Genomic DNA, 15090 nt, shown 5'->3' on the forward strand with positions numbered 1-15090 from the left:
TTTCTGGGAAAAGCCCCCCAGTTGCCTCCAGGGGAATTCCCCCACATGTGCAGCCTGGGGAAAGGGCTGTTGGTCCAGACGGGCCTGCCTTGCCAAGGGATGGGCCTGAAGCCCGGGCTGGGTCACCAGCCCTCCTTCCTTGGGGGGAGGGGGGCACTCGGTCCTCATCCTGATGGCCAGTCCCTGAGGGTGGTCACCGAGTCTCTCCAGCTCCCCAAGATGTCCTGGTGGTGTCATCCCCGGGGCCCACCTGCTTCTCCTGCATTTCCTTCCATCCTGAGCTCCCCCTCAGTCTGGAGACGAAGCCCCTTTCTGCTCAAGGCTGACAGAGCCCGCTTAAGTTGCTAACAACCACACAAACCCAACTAAAATTGAATGCCAATCCTGGCTCTGCCCAGACTCGCTGTGTGACCCTGGGCAAGATGGCCCCTCTCCGGGCCTCAGCTTCTCCACCTGCACGTCTAAGCTGGCCTCCAGTGCTGACACCCCAGGACCTCACGGCTGCTTTGGGCCACGGCAGCCCACTGGGTCTGGTGTGTCCACTGCCATGGATCGACTGAGGCCTTCTCTGCCCTGACCCTGAGGTCTCTGGGGCATTTGGTAGAGGAGGGAAGACGGTGAGTGGGGAATCCTTGGTTCTACCTCCTGCCATGCGTAGTGGGGCCACGAGGATCAATGTACTGTGTACCAAGGCCTTGCTAAGGCGACTTCGCACCTCTCTTTAAGCCATTATGCCTCAAAGTTTCGAGAATCTGGTGAAAGCTTTGGATGCTCTCCCTATACCAGACACATCTCTCCACCCATTCTCTCTCTCTCTCTCTCTCTCTCTCACACACACACACACACATACACACACTCTAATGTACAGTTTCAGGAAGAGGGCTAGGACCAGCCCTCCGACATCTGTCCTGACCTTCAGGTGAGCAGCCTCTGGATTTGGAGGACAGATAACCAGCTTTGGCACACAGACATTAGGGGCCAGGCCCTACACTAGGTGCTTTGTGAGCATCAGTTTACACACCCATTCATTGTTTCCCTCTTGGGCACAGAGCTGGACTACACTTCCCAGCCTCCCTTGCAGCTAGGCACAGTCACATGACTGCGTGCTGGCCAATGGAACATGAGCTGAGGTGATGTGCTCCCCCCCCAACACTTTTAGCCTGGTCCACAGAATTCCTTCCACACCATCCTCCACACTCTCCCTTTCCCCTTTCACAAGATTACTGCAGAGGAAGATAAGGCCCTAAAACATGCAGAGCCACAAGTTGAAGGAGCCTGGGTCCCTGAGTGACTGTGGGGAGCAGGACCCTGGCCCCTCCCCACCAGCCCACATACACTGTAATGTGAGCAAGAAAGACACTTTTTTTCTTTTTCTTTTCTTTTTTTGCTGAGAAAGATTTGCCCTGAGCTAACATCTGTTACTAATCTTCCTCTTTTTTTTTTCCTCCCCAAGTTCCCAGTGCATGGTTGTATATCCTAGTTGTAAATCCTTCTAGTTCTTCTATATGAGCTGCCACCAGAGCGTGGCAACTGACAGACGAGTGGTGTGGTTCTGCAACAGGGAACCAAACCCGGGCCACCAAAGTAGAGCACGCCGAACTTTGACCACTAGGCCATCAGGGCTGGCTCAAATAAACTTTTCTTTGGGGGCTGTTTGTTACATCCATTAGCCCATCCTGACGAATGCAGCATTTCTATTACCCCCATCCAGGGAGCTTCTCTTCGTTCTGAAGGAATCCATTTCAGGTCTCCTTTAAAATAGCAAGTTTCCCCACTGGCTTCAGCCTGGGATCCCTGAGGCTGGAGAGGGCCCATGGCCGGCCCTGTGCTGGAGCCCACCTGAACTCAGGGCATCTTCTCCAGGACCCCGATTCACAGCCAATATGGGCTTCACGCCTGCACTCAGGCCCCTCCACCCCAGCTTGCCTCATTTCATTATGTCTGTAGTCTGCCGTCTTCTTGTTCCATCCTGTGGCCTCCCGTTACTTTGGCCGTTGCCTGGGGTCTGAAGACCAGCATTCAGGGTCAGCTGTATCTATCTGTTTTTCTCCCTGACAAACAGCTTCTTGAGGGCGGGGCCTGGAGCTGGTTCACTGCTGAAGCTCCTCATGAGCAGGCGGGGAGGGCTTCTGAAATGCTGTGGTCTTTGTAGTTTCACAGCACGGACAGGCCTTGAGAGCACTGTTTCCAGAATCCCGTTTTCTTGGGCACCTGGATTCCAGAGGGATAAGCTGGCCTCTGCCTATGGCTCGGCTCCTAAATGGGTTATAACGGGGCTCCGGAGGGGAGGGGCCGGGAGTCTGGGTCTGAGCTGCCTCGCTCTGGTCCCGTTTCCCAGCCACAAACTGCACCCTGGCCCGGGCCCTACATGCTGGGAGACTGCGAGACAGGTCAGTGCCCCTTACATCCCCACCGTGGGCAACCCTTTCTCTGACTGCGCCCCAGAGGGAGCACGGGCCCCCACCTTTTTAATAATTCAGTCAGTCTCCAAACTACCTTTAGCCCTTTACAAAACCTTTTGCCCTCCATTATCTTCCCAATAATAATAACAACAACATTAACGCTATTTCGGGGTATGTGCCAGGCCCCAGGCTGGGCCACTTACATCCTACATCTCTCTGGGCCCTCACAGCAGCTCCTGGGGATGGATGCCAACATCACCCCCATTTGACAGATGAGGAGGCCGAAGTTCCTGGAACCCCTCCCCAGCAGCCCCCAGCACCAGCTGTGAAGGCAGCGGCCGGGGTCTGGCCAGGCGGGTGTGTTCCGACAGACAGGGCCGCCCAGGACTGGGGCTCCCACTCCAGCAGTGGGAGAAAAGCCGTGGGAGAAGAGGAAGGTGAGGCCCTTGGGGCTCTGGGCAGCTCCCAGCGCCCCCACTCCTTGGCTCCTTTCCGTGGGTCCTTGCCCTTGCCCATGCCACCCGCTGGTTTGACCCCACCCTGGCCCTCATTTCCTCTCTGGTTCCCACCATCAGAAGCATCTGCCGTGGGCCTGGCTGTTCGGTTTCTCCCGAGCAGACCCAGCAAGCGATGCCTCTCTGAGGTTGTGTGCTCACTTTGCAAAACAGCAGAAATTTATAGCCCAAGTAATTGATCACGGTGCCTCCGCCTCCCTCCATCTCTCTCCGTCTCCTAATTCCCTTCTCCCTGCTCTCTTCTCTCTTTTTTCTCAGCGCGCCATCTGTGGTGTCAGAGAAAAGGAAGCCAAGAAGTGGGGGGGGGGGGGGGGGGGGGTTCTAGTCCCAGTTCTGCCAAGTACGAGTCACATGAACCTCAGTTTCCCCATCCGCAAAGCGGAGACGTTAATACCTGCTCACAGGTGCGCTGGGCTGGGCCCTGTGGGTGCTGGGGCTGTGAGGAGCCCCGTACAGTGTGACTTTACTCCCTAGGGCAATCTGTGAGCTGGGGTGGCTCTCGGGCCTACCTTCCAGATGGAGGCACTGGGCCCAGAGAGCTCAGGGCGTTCGCTCGGGCTCACAGAGGTGGTAAACAGCAGCCCTGGGCTTGAACCCTCGATGGTGGTGCTGCAAAGCCCAAACCATTATGCTACACTGCCTCCCTTCCCGCCAGGGTCAATCAGGACGGAGGTGACGGGCCAGGCCTCCGGATCCCTATGTCACTTCCTCCTGGGGCTCACCATGGGGAAGAAATGGAGGCTCTCGGGGCAAGGGGGAGTGCTTTGCCAACTGTAGAGTGCTGTGATGATGGGAGAAAACTTCACAGTCGTTTCCCTCCCTCGGCTATCTGGGAGACTCTGGGCCCTAAGCACTTGCCTGGCCCTCAGATTTCTCCTCTCCTTCCAGAGAGCCTGCGTGAACAGGGGCCTCCTACCAGCTGGGCCCCCACACCTGCTGGCCTCCTGGTACCTCCAGGGAGGTCCATAGAACCTTCCAGAATGACCCACAAAAGGACTCTGAAGAGTATTTCACTCATCCTTCATGCCCTGCATACCTGGCTGGAAAGCCCCCTCCGGACTCCCAGTCGAGTGCTCGCCCAGAACAGAATTTTTGTTTCATTCGGGGGGAGAATTTTTCTAGGGGCCAGAGCTTGTCTTTTTCCTTCCACTCCCTTCTCTTTCCTCTTTTCAGTCTAGGTTTCTCACTGCTCCGGTATGTCTCTCTCTCCAGCTGTCTCTCTGTCTCTGTCTCTGTCTCCCACCCTCCAGCCGCTGCGATGACTCGCTTCCCTCCCCTGCGTGGCCGCAAGGCCAAGCCGAGCTCCCATCGGGCTCCCTTAGCCTCCAAAGGCGCCTGTGCAGGCAGCACCTGCCTCCTGACCTTCCCACCGCAGCCCTGGGGGGCTGCACCTGGGGGGCAGCCGGGGCTTTGTTCCCCCCTTTCTGGAAGGACAGGACGCTCCAGCCCCTCCGGCTTCCTGCTCCCGCCTGGCTGGCGGAGATGAGAGCCGGCTGCAGAGCTGGGAGCCAGGCAGCAGCATACAGAACAAACAGAATTTTTTTTTGCAACTAGAGGGGGAAGCACAGAGCTAAAAATAAAACGAAAAGATCAGTATCTGTCAGTCTGACAGCTGATTGGCTGCTCGGAGATGCATATAATTACCAGCAACTGGCGCTGGGTAGGCAAAGCCGGGAGAAACTGCTGAGACGAGGTTAGGATTTAACCTTTAAATTCTGGAGCCACCGGAAGCCGAGGGGAGGACGACGGGCGTCGGCGCTAATGAGGCTGGGGGTGGGCGGCGGGGCGGTGGGCCGCCGAGTCGGGGCAGGTCCCGGGGCGCCTCCGGGAGGGCCCTGGGCGCCCTCCGCCCCGGCTGCCTCCCCCATCAGACTGGGCGTGCGTCTGATTGGGCGGCCGGAGGTAGTGTCCTTCTCCCCGCCCAGCTGGGGGGCGGTGTCTTCCGGGAAGTCAGGGTCTCACCCCGAGGGAGTGAGGGGGCTGCCTGGGGCCCTGGGGCCCTTCCAGGCCGGCCTCCTGGAGAGGCGCACCCCAACCCCACCCACATTCCTCCGCCTTTCCCTGCCTGGTGTGGGCTTCCGCCAGCCGTCCCCGCTCCCCTCCTTCCTTCACCCCAAGTCACCCCGCTCCTGGCTGTTTCCTGCCCGGCCTGGGGAGGGCATCTCGGCGCCTCAGGCTCGTCCCATCCCCAGAGATAGACAAGCACCGCAAGACTAGAGGGATGTTGTGGTCTCCCTCGGCCTCAGTTTCTTCATCTGTAAAATGGGGGTGATGATAGCAGGCCCGCCTGGGCGCTCAGCAGATGCCAGGGGTGCCGCAGACCCAGTCTGCTGATTCTCTCACCTGAGCCAGGAGTCAGAAGAGGCGGGCTCTAGTCCCAGCCAGGAATTGTCGCTTTCTCTCTTAGAGCTGGTCTCCCCATCTGTGAACTGGGGCTAAGGACTCCTGCCCTCTGACCTCTGGGGGTGTCGGTGACAGTGCTCGGTGAACTGCACCTGTTGTAGGAGGTCAGAGAGAACGTGCGGCTTCTTGAGCCCACTGCTTTCTCCCCTCCAGGCCTTTGCCTGGTCTGTGGCCTCTGCCTGGAACTCCTTCCCTCCCTCTGATTCCAGCCCTTCCCTTCAGGGCCTCTTCCTCTGGGAAGCCCTCCCTGACTCCTCTGCAGGCCCTTTCCTGCTGGCCCCGGCTGTCTCACCTCCTACTCAGGCCCCGATTATCTGCCTTGCATGCAGGACTGTGAGCCCTGTGAGGGCAGGGCCCCACGCCTGGCAAGGCCCTGGCCCAGGGCCCCTCGGGAAGGGAGACAGCCCGGTCCCTGATGCACGGCCTACCCTGTGGCCTGGGGAGCCAGGAGGATGTGGGAACCACCTTGTGCTTTGCTGCGCAGGCGTGGGGCAAGCGGTGGCCTTGGTTGGTGAGGAGCTGTCTTTCCCCAGTGCATCAGGGAACACCCGGCCCTGCCCTCTGAGCACTGACAGTCTAAGGTGATGCCCAGGGGAGGCTGCCCCTGTGTGTGACTCCTAAGGAAGAGGGAGTTTCAGAGTGTGCCTGCCAGCACTGGGCTGGGTGGGGTGGTGGGTGGAGCTGCTGTGTTGTACCAGGACCTAGAAAGCCCAGACCGAGGGACCAGAGACCCTGCTGGAGCTCCTCACTGGGGCGAGATGCAAAGGGCAGTGGAAGGAAATCACAAGAGTTCCCACTTGGGTGGCCTCGTGGTGAATGCTTATCTTGACCACTTAGAGCCCTTACCTCACTGAGTGCCCACAACCACTCGTGACTCCTCGAAGGCGTGCTATTGTTATCCAGGTTTTGCAGATGAGGAAACTGAGGCACAGAGCAGTTAAGCAACATGGCTGGTGAGGGCAGAGCCTGGCCTGCCCAATGCCCCATCCCCCACGGCCAGGCCCAGCAGCCCTGCCTCTCCGAGAGGATGAAATGAAGGAGGTGGAGGGAAGACACGCTGATGCAGAGTCTCGAGAAGGCTTGTGTGTGTGGTGTGCAGAGGGACTCCCCTTTGGGGTGTATTTGAGAGATTTCTGGAAGATTTAAACTGCTTTTCAAGGATTTGAGGGTGTCACACTGGTGTTTCTTTTGAATGTGACATGGTGATGAGACTGGGCCCGGTTTTATTCAGGTTACAGTAATAATAGCAGCAACAAAAGCAGCTGTCCCTGACCGCATGCCCGCCCCGAGCTCGGTGCTGGGCTCAGCCTTGACGTGGCTGCACCCTCGGAGCCTCCCCACCAGCCTGGGCTAGAGATGCTTCTCCTCTCTGTGTTCTTTCTTTCCAGCGGGTCTCAGAATTGGTTTGTCTCCACATTTGCTGCCTCCCGTTAGGCAGTGAGGTTGGTGAAGGCTCCACTCTGGTCTCCCCCAGGCATTGCTGAGTCCTCGGCACCCAGCACCTGCTCCACAGAGAGCACCTGGACAGTAAAGCTTTGCTGGACACATTTCAGATGAAGAGACAGAAGGTCAGGGAGGTCGCACAGCTTGCCAGGAGAGAACCCCAGGTTTCTGTGGCTCCAGAGCCCAGATTCTAGTCACCACCTCTCACAGCTGCTTCAGAGACCCTCTCTGAGACCCCTGAAGAAAGACACAGAGCACGAATCCCCCCACCCCACCCCCACCCAGGGTTCTCAGGCCTTGTACTAAAACCTGAGAGGCTTCTGAACGGACCCTGCCCTCTCCTCACCTTTTCCTTGCTTCCTGGGAAATCAGAGGAGAGTTGGCCAGAGTTAGCTCCGTCTTGGGCAGGTCACACTCTCCCGGAGTTGCCCGGTTTTTTCGTGTGATCTGATTCAATTTTCCTTCCTTGTCACATTGGGTCCCACTCAGAGAAATCTTTCAAGTGGATGTGCCTTTACTATGTGACCATGACCCAGTTAATTCATATGTGCAGTTGATCACTGTTGCTTATCTCTGTGATAGGGCCCCTCGTTCTGGGGCTTTAAGCAAACGTCCCAGAGAGGCCAAGGGCTATAAACCCAAGATCCTAATGGTTAAGAGCTTGGTTCTGCCACTGAGTGACTTTGGGGACCTCACTTGACCTCTCTGAGCCTTGGCTTCCTCATCTGTAAAATGGGCATGCATGGGAAGTATCTATCTCGATTCCTGGCTATAGGTGGGGAGAAGGAAGTCAAGCTTTCTCTTAAAAAAGAAAACAAACCACATTTTGCACAAATAATATATGATTTTTATCCCTATACTTTAAGAAATGTTGGTTTAAAGAAAACCTGTCTGGACACCAACCAGTACCTGAGCGCCCGCCACATACCCAGTGTTGCAATCAGCCCTGGGAAGGATGGTGATCCCCCGCTTGTGGGCGTGTCCTGCACGCTAGGCATGGTGAGAAACTCAGTGAGAAACCAATGAGCCTGGCTTTGGCCCCGGCCCCCTGTTTTGCTGATGAACAGAGTGAAGTCCTGCTTCCAGCAGGGGCTCAGCGTGGTGGGGAAGACACCCCATAGGGACTTTGGGTCCTGCCTGCAGGGTACCCAGTGAGCTCTCAGGGTGCAAAGATGAACCAGAGGTGGTTCCTGCCCTGGAGGAGGTATGTCTCCTAGGAGATGGGGACACATCCACAGAGCAGAGACAACACGTGGTGTAGTTGATCCACACCCTAAAGAGTCACTGGAAAGATCCCCACAGGACCTTGACTTACAAAAGTCCCCTCGAGCCAGCCCTGAAGGTCTAGTGGCTAAAGTTTGGCTCTCTCACGCCTGCACCCTGGGTTCATTTCCGTGGTGTGGAACCACACCACCGTCTGTTAGTTGCCATGCTGTGGTAGCAGCTCACACAGAGAACTAGAAGGATTTACAACTACGATACACAGCCATACTGGGGGGCTTTGGGGAGAAGAAGAAAAAAAAGAAAAGAGGAAGACAGGAAGATGGGCAACAGATGTTAGCACCAGAAGAATCCTTCCGCGCATAAAAAAGATGTCCCCTCCTTGGTGTGTCGACATCAGAGTTCTAGGCCCTTTACTGTGGCTGATGGATGGTGCGTTTTTTATATCTCACAGTGGACTCCTCTTGAGCTGTATTTGAAATCTAGTTGGCTTGACCTTCATTGTCCTTGACCTTCACCCGTTCTAGTCCACGGTCGTGGGGCCTCTGGACCAGGGTGTCCAGCTCCTGCTACTCAGACACATGAGACTCATTTTTAAGAAGCGACTGTGCTTCTCCTCCCCAATCCTGTCCCCAAAGGTGACTTCTAGTCCCGGATGGGAGGACACTTTCCAGTGGTCATGAGCTCTGGGGTCCTCCCCACCAACGAGATGTCTCCAGATGGACGAAGCGTGTCCAGGAGTGAAGTTGGAAGTTGGTTGTGAGCCCCCGGCATCCATCAGCCTTCCGAGGCCTGGCCTTGAGCCTCTGCACGCTCCTGACCAAAAGCTCCAGGGCCTCAAACCTCCTGTGGGTGTGGGGTGGAGGGGGGAGTGGTGGAGATGGGAGGGGTGGAGGGGAGGGTCTGGCTAGAAGGAGCAAGAGAAGCCGCACCCCAGCCCCACGTGTGCACTCGGACGTGCCTGAAGTCGAAGGAAGGTGCAGAGCGGAGTGGAGGCCGCAGGGAGAGGTCCACGCCCCGTCTCGGTGCAGGTTCCTACAAGAAATTCAAGCATGGCTGTGGTTGGTTTCCACTCGGCTTCGCTGAAAACCTGCAAACAAGAGCCCACACGTCGTCCTCAAGGTCAGCTTTTGTGGAGAAGGTGGTACAAGGAGCAGCTAGTGAAGACCTGGGCTGTGTGCCCAGCCAGCCACCCCCCCTTTGCCTCCCAGGGCGGTGCAGGCACCAGGCTTTGTGGGGGTGGGGAAGTACTTACTTCATTTTAAAGAAAGTATAAGAAGCAGTTGCCGCCACTGAAAAATAATGGAGACAAATGCCCTCCCTTCAGGAACTCCCATTTCTAAGCTAATTCCTCTCTACGTTCCCACCAGAAAAGCCCCTCCTGCTGTTACTTGCCCCAAGGCCCATGTTTGGCCAACAAACAAACTGTGTGTGTGAAGTAATGTAAGCTTTCTCATTTGGGGTTAGTCAAGGACAACGATGATGCTTGCTCAGCTGCCATCAGCCCCAGAGACTCTGAACGGGCACAGTGGGTGGAGATAATCCCAGTTAGAGCGAAGAAGCCTGATGTCGCAGGTAGCCCGTGGTGGCCTGGCCAGCAGTAAAGGTGCGTGACCATCGGGGGTTTCGGGAGGCTGTAGATAGCTTGGAGCCCCGCAGAGGGCCTTTGAGGGCCCCCCAGGGAACCCCAGATTGGGAACCACTGGGCTAAGCCAGTTGACAGTCCCTGAAGCCACTCCCCTTTCCCCATCAAGGAAGTCCCATGTGGCAGGGTGTCAGGGGAGAGCTCGGTGGCTGTGGGGTCATCCTGACTCTTCCATTTATTGGCTGTGTGACCTTGGGTAGATGGCTTCTCCTCTCTGAACCTCTGGGCCTCATTGCCTCCCTCCTGGGTTGTGAGCCCCCTGTAAGGGCTGGGTGTCTTTACTGTTGTCATTACCTCTTGTCCGGGTCTCCTGACGTCCTACCCCCTCACACCCTCATCATCTCACTGGATTTCGGTGAGAAAAGGGGGCACAGAGGTGTGTAGAACGCACATGAAAATGGGTCTCGGGAAATTCCGCTTGGAACCCCTGAGAAGTCTGTGATGGGACAGAGAGCCTGGGAGGGGAATAAGGAGGGCGGGCAGGGCAGCCCGTTGGCAGGCAGGCTGAGGACATCTTGAGACAGCAGTTCTGGGGTGCATCCGATCCCTCCCCAGCTTGAATAACCCCCAGATCACTTGAGGATCTTGTTCAAGGGGCAGATTCTGAGGCAGCGGGCCGGGGCAGGGGCTCCCAGGTGAGGCGGATGCTGGGCCAGCGGGGCCACGCTCCGAGCGGCAAGGTGGCCACACCAGGGCCTCTGGCCCGAGGGAGGAGGGCAGGCCACTTGGTGTCTGGAAGTGATGGCTCCAGACAGGCCCCAGAGCCCCAGACCGTCCCTGCTGGGAAAGATGAAGCAACGTGAGGGTGAAATTATGTTTTCAACAAAAGAAAAGACCTCTGCCTCCTAGCGTGTAGAAAGATCTCGTTCCCACCCCCATGCAGCCCCAGGGGCCTAAAAGAATGTGGTTTTCTGAGCGCAGCCTTCCCTCAGTGAAGGGGGTGGATTTGCTCTTGAAAAGTTGCCTGTGAAAGGAATTTTTCTCCATCAGACGCTATTTTCCAGCGGTTCGTGTTTTAAGACCACGGTTGCATTCCCACCCAGAGATGCCCAGCTCTGAGGCCGGGGTACCGAGGATGCCGCCAGCACGGGGAGTGCAGAGTCCAAGGGCACAGCGTGGCCCACGTGCCGGTGGGCTGCGAGCTGATGAGCTGGAGCTACAGAGTTTGGGAACGAAAATCTGAGTCCAAAATGGTCCCCAAATAGGCTGAGGTCCACCGCCAGACACTGGCCCGGAGCCCTGATCAATACCGTTGATTGTAAGACCGGTGGGACCAGAGGGGACCCAGGGCAAAGCGGCCCCACAACTGGAAAAAGAGGCCAGAGGGACTGTGTGCTGGGGGAGGCGGCCGTCCTGTCTGTGTATCCACCCCTCAGGCCACACTCTGAATATCAGGCTGGGAGTGTTTTTGTTTTCATAAATGGGCACAATTGTTTAATGTGCCCGAGGAGCCTGCTGCCATGATGGTTTGCCTGTGTTTCCCAGAGTGCTCTGAGGCGGTGAGGCCAGAGTTCCACAGAGACTCCTGGGAAATGCTGGGTTAGGAGAACGCTGGGCTTCGTTGCCCAGCGGGGCCTGTGCTTGATGTACCAAGGAGCACTGAGACTCTCGAGTAAGAGACTGAAGTGCACAGTCTGCTCACACTCATGGGCCGTGGTTTTCCAGAGCATAGCCTGCGATCAGTATTCCAAGGACTACACTTTGGGAAGCCAGTCAATGAAAGGCCCTGGTAGCTAAAAGCTCTCCCTGTTCCTGTATTAGTTACCTCCTGCTGTGTAACAAATCACCCCAAACTTAGTGGCTTAGAACAATAAGCATCTATTATCTCAGAGTTTCTGTGGGTCAGGAATTCAGAAGTGGTGTCACTGGCTGGTTCCGGCTCCTGGTCTCTTTGGAGGTTGAAGTCAAGGGGTCGGCTGGGGCTGCCATCATCTGACGGCTTGACTGGAGCTGGAGGACGGGCTTCAAAGACGGTGCCCTCGCAGGGCTGGCAAGGTGGCGCTTGCCATTGTCAGAGGCCTCGGTTCCTCGCCACAGGGACCTCTCTGTGGGGCCACTTGAGTCTCTTCACTATATGGCGGCTGGTTTCCCCCAGAGCAATGCAAGAGAGCAAGACGGAAGCCACCGTGCCTTCTGTGACCCAGCCTTGGATGGTCCCTGCAGTCATTTCTGCGGTGTCCTATTGCTCACCCAGGGCAGCCCTGTTCGTTGTGGGAGGAGCCAGAGAGGTGTGAACACAGGAGGCAGGAATCATCGGAGAACATCTTGCAGGCTGACTACCAAGGTAACCATGACTCAGGACAAGGACGGATAACTTGCCTCATCCCCCAGCTGGTTTCTTACCCTTTAGTGCCAGTTGGTGAGTGAGGACTGAAGCTGCTCACCTGTGCTGTGAAGGCGGGAAGAAGAGGTCTGGGACTTATCAGCCACGCCCAGCCCCAGGGAACAGCAGCAATAACAATCATCCAGCCCCTTTGGGGGAGCGCTCACCCCATGCCAGGTGCCTCCCAGACATCACGGCCGCTGCACAATCCTTGTCCCCAAGCAGTAGCTTCCACCAATATTTCCAAATCAGGCCACTCATTCTATGAAATGCATAAAATGAGATTTTTTTCCTGATAACGGCTACAGCCACACCAGCAGCTCTGCCTTCTGGAAGTTCAGAGACAAACTCCTGGCCCAGGTGAGCCCAGCTGGAGATTGGAGTGGAGAGCAAACTGGGGTGGGTTAGATGCTGAAGATAAACAGATAATAGGGGAGATGAAAGCTTTATTTCATGGACAGTCGCAGACGAGGAGTCAGGGCGAGCCGGGGGGATCTTTGCTTTATGGAGCCTCGTTGCTGTGACAAGTGGTCACATCCCCAGGCTGGGAGGCCGTGAGGCCCGGGGGTGAGGAGCGTGCACCTGGTGCGTCCCGGGCCTGCCCATGTCTGTTACTCGCTGTGTGACCCAGGCAAGTGACTTCATGGTCCTCAGTTTCCCTTCTGTAAAATGGGGTGATGATGGCGAACTCCTCCCGTCATGATGAGGATTCAGAAGGTTCCGGAATGCTTTTTCATGGCCGAGCTGATGGTGGGTCATAGAGGTGGTGGCCCCCAGGTTCGAAGAACTCTTGTAGAAATGCCATTGCCTGGAAGGAGGCTCGGTCACGCTTATGACCAAGAATGGACCCATCGGCTGCTGCCCAGGGATCCTGCAGGGTGACCCCTGGGACCTGGAAGGAACCCAGCCCCCCTTCTGCTGGGGGCATGTGCGGCCGTGGAGCCGGCCAGGCCCCTTCCTGTCCTGTCGGGGCACAATTTCAACAGAGGGAGCGTCCTTGGCGTGTTTTGCCCTCTCAGCTCGCAGCCGCTGAGCAGGACCTGGGGAGTCCCAGCCAAAGGCCAGGCCAGGAGACGACCCTTGGAAAGCAGGACGCAGACCTGCGCCCCCATCCTGCAGCCTGGGCCCGGGCCCATGGAGGTGTTTGGGCTGTAGGTGCTCAAGGCGGGTCCTTGGGGCCAGGCTGGCCTGGGGGCACTTGGCTCCATCCCTCAGAGCTGTGTGACTCTGGGCGAGTGCCTCCACCTCCCAGGACCTCGGTTTCCCCATCCCTAACATCTGCGGCTGGGCTGGCCTGCTGGCCCTCAGTGGGTTTGGAGGAGCCCGGGGCTGGCCAGGAGGGCCCGGCGCCCACGTGGGTGTGTACGGGGTGGACCCAGACCACCCCTTTCCTCTCCAATCGGGCAGCTCCGTTTAACCGCTGGTATGTTGGTGTTCTGAGTAATACCTCATTTAAAAAAGAAGGAGGAGAAAGAAAAGGAAACGTTCTCCAGCGAAAGAATACAGTCCAGAAGTTTCCGCTAACTTACTTTGTCCCTTGGCTCATTCCTTCACGCTCTGAGGGGGCAGAGACGCGGACTCCCTCCGCCAGCTAGGTTCAGCGACCGTCCGTTTCCAAACGGTTCCTGGTTTTCTGGATTTGAATCTCTGGTTCTTTCAGCCTCTGTGAAGGCCCATGAGAGAGGGAGACCAGAAGGGGGCTTGGGTTGAGGGTCCTCAGAGGTTCTGGGGTCTCCTCTGTGGGTGCCAAGGTCACAGTGGGCTGGGCCTCCTCTCGGGCCACGCGCCGTGGGCATCTCAGATGCATGCCCCTCGGCCCCCGGACCGGGCACACCCACGGGGCCGGCCCAGCGCTGCCCCTCCACCTGCACTGGAAGCCTCAGCCGGCCTTGCTGCCTCTGGGGCTGCTTCTTCCTCTGTGAAGTGAGGAGGCAGTGGGCCCAATGATCTCTCAGCCCCTTCTAACTTCAACGCTCTAACTGCTGCATTTATTGAGCTCCGGCTGTCTGCAGAGTGGCCTCTGGGGTGTGGGGGGGGCAGACCCCAGCCCGGGACAGGAGCCCGCCTGCTGCCTCCAGCTGGCCTGGGAATGGTGGAGCTCAGAGTGGCCCTCCCAGCCTCAGGAGACCCCAGGCCAGGCCCAGCTGCCAGGCTGCCATTTGAAAGGCCTCCTGTTGGTGGCACTTTGGCGTGGTTTGGGTGCTCTGTCTTAGAGCAGATCTGGTTTGTCCCTGAAAACACGCTGGCTCCCTCTCCGTCAAGGTTCTGTTTTTCTCTCCAGGGAATTTCAGTGCCTCGAGCTAGACTGGACCATGTGATTCCCCAGGTGAAACCCTTCCGTGGCTCCTCACTGCCCTCAAAGACAGTCCAAGCCTGGGAGTGTCCCAGGGCCTTCTGGGGCCCGGCACAGGCCAAGCTCTCCCTCCTGGGGGCTCTCCACCCCTCACCCTCTCTCCTCCAGACACACAGACTAGACCGTGTCCACTTCTGTCTTCTCTCTAGAGCCTCACGCTTGCTCTCCTCTGCCTGGAATCCTCGCTCTCTCCTCTTAAGGCTGGCTAAATGTCACTTCCTCCAGGAAGCCCTCCCTGCCTAACTGCGCCTTGAGTTCTTGCTCAGGCTCACACCATCCTTCTCCTTCGCATCACTGCTCATGGCGGTGATCTCAGATTGCCAGTGTATCTGGAGCGCGGGCTGTGGGATTTTCATGCCTCGTACCCGGCGTAGGCCCGGCCCCCAGGGGCAGCTCTGGAAAGCTCTGCTGAGCAAATCCAGGCCTGGAGACTGTGTGCGCACGACCTGCAGCCTGTTGGTCCAAGTTGGCAACCAGAGGCCAGCTGGGGCCGCCAGCCATTCCCCTGCGGGTCACTCGGGGCCTAGAAAGCCCGGTGGCCAGCGCACAGCCGTCCTCGGGCCGCTGCCTGGAAGGAGGGAAGGGGTTAAGCGTTTCTGGGCCTCGTGCTGTGTCTGCGGCAGTTCCCTTCCGCAGCAACGGAGGTTGGGGAGGAATGTTTGCAATGCAGCGCAGGGCGGGGGGAGGGCGGGCTGCTGGAAGTGGGGGCCTGGGGGGGCCGCGGGCCAGGCTCCCCAGTTGAGCAATCGCCCAGGCCCAGCCGGTTCCTGTAACTCCCGCCCCTC

General features: G+C 57.7%; 1 long non-coding RNA gene across 1 annotated transcript in view; it reads left to right on the plus strand.

Annotated features, from left to right (window-relative positions):
- Positions 1-3363: 3363 nt before the first annotated feature.
- LOC111770611 (uncharacterized) overlaps positions 3364-15090 on the plus strand; it is a 31070-nt gene continuing 19343 nt past the window's right edge. The window contains exon 1 of the long non-coding RNA XR_011432688.1: positions 3364-9590. This is a non-coding gene — a long non-coding RNA (uncharacterized lncRNA). The remainder of the gene's footprint in view (positions 9591-15090) is intronic.

Source organism: Equus caballus, chromosome 25, assembly GCF_041296265.1.
Source record: "Equus caballus isolate H_3958 breed thoroughbred chromosome 25, TB-T2T, whole genome shotgun sequence".
Classification (NCBI taxonomy): domain Eukaryota; kingdom Metazoa; phylum Chordata; class Mammalia; order Perissodactyla; family Equidae; genus Equus; species Equus caballus.